This window comes from Myotis lucifugus, unplaced genomic scaffold, assembly GCF_000147115.1.
Source record: "Myotis lucifugus unplaced genomic scaffold, Myoluc2.0 scaffold_494, whole genome shotgun sequence".
NCBI classification, from domain to species: Eukaryota; Metazoa; Chordata; class Mammalia; order Chiroptera; family Vespertilionidae; genus Myotis; species Myotis lucifugus.
In genome coordinates this window covers 361,418-362,420 of record NW_005871542.1, presented here as the reverse complement: position 1 = coordinate 362,420, position 1,003 = coordinate 361,418, and positions in this window count along the sequence as shown.

Sequence of the window (1,003 nt, the reverse complement as noted above, 5' to 3'; positions counted from 1 at the left end):
AGTCAGTGCATACCTTTGAGATTTACTTTACTGGCTGTCTTCCACCTTTATTGTTTTTATAGCGCGCCTCCTTTAGCATGATTACCAAATAAGAATAGTTGCCTCCTTGAGATCCTATCTCAAACTGCTGTAAAGGATTATATATTTTTAAAATAATTGCAGAATAACACAAAAATGAACAGAAATGTAAAATATCTCAATAGTGTTTTTATTGATACAGATTGAAATGCTAACCTTTTGGATATATTGACTTAAATATATGATTTAAAAATTAATTCCATCTATTTCTTTTGTGTGTGTGTGTGTGTGTGTGTGTGTGTGAGGTTACTAGAAATATTAATTATAGACATGGCTCTCATATTTGTATTGGATGGCATGGCTCAAAAGCTGTGGCCCTCATTACCATTTACACTGCCCCTTCATCCAAAAGCCTATCGAGTGTCGGGTGAGAAAATGTTGGCCATATGAATTAAAAAGAATATTTGAAACAAAAGTCTGACATCCTAATAGGTTATCTCACTCTCCTACTTCTATTTGGCCCCCAACTTAGGCTTACAGGGACCAGGGAATTGGGACTGGTGAATCAAAATAAGAGAAACAATTGCTGAAAGTCTTGGCTTTTCTTCAGAATTTAGAGTTTGTGTTTAATGGTATTAGAATTGGAGGTATAGCTGTCAACCCACAGAGCAATGGGTATCTGTGAGGAAATGGAAATATCTGCTGATATCTTAGGAGGTCAGCAGACCGTGCATTGGTGCAAACCTGTGGTATCCCCAGGATATTCAGCACACACTGAATGTCATGTGTAGGAGGACCTAGTCTCAGTTTATAACGTTGGCATCATGAAAAATGTAGGAAGGTATTGATCATTGCAAATGACAAAGGTTAGGAAGGTTCATCTAAACACTAGGATTTTCCCTAAGAAGTGATAATTCCTGTTTGTATCTAAATATTTGTGAAGTTTTGTGTTGTTGTTGTTTTTTGTTAGTTTTTTTTCCTTTTG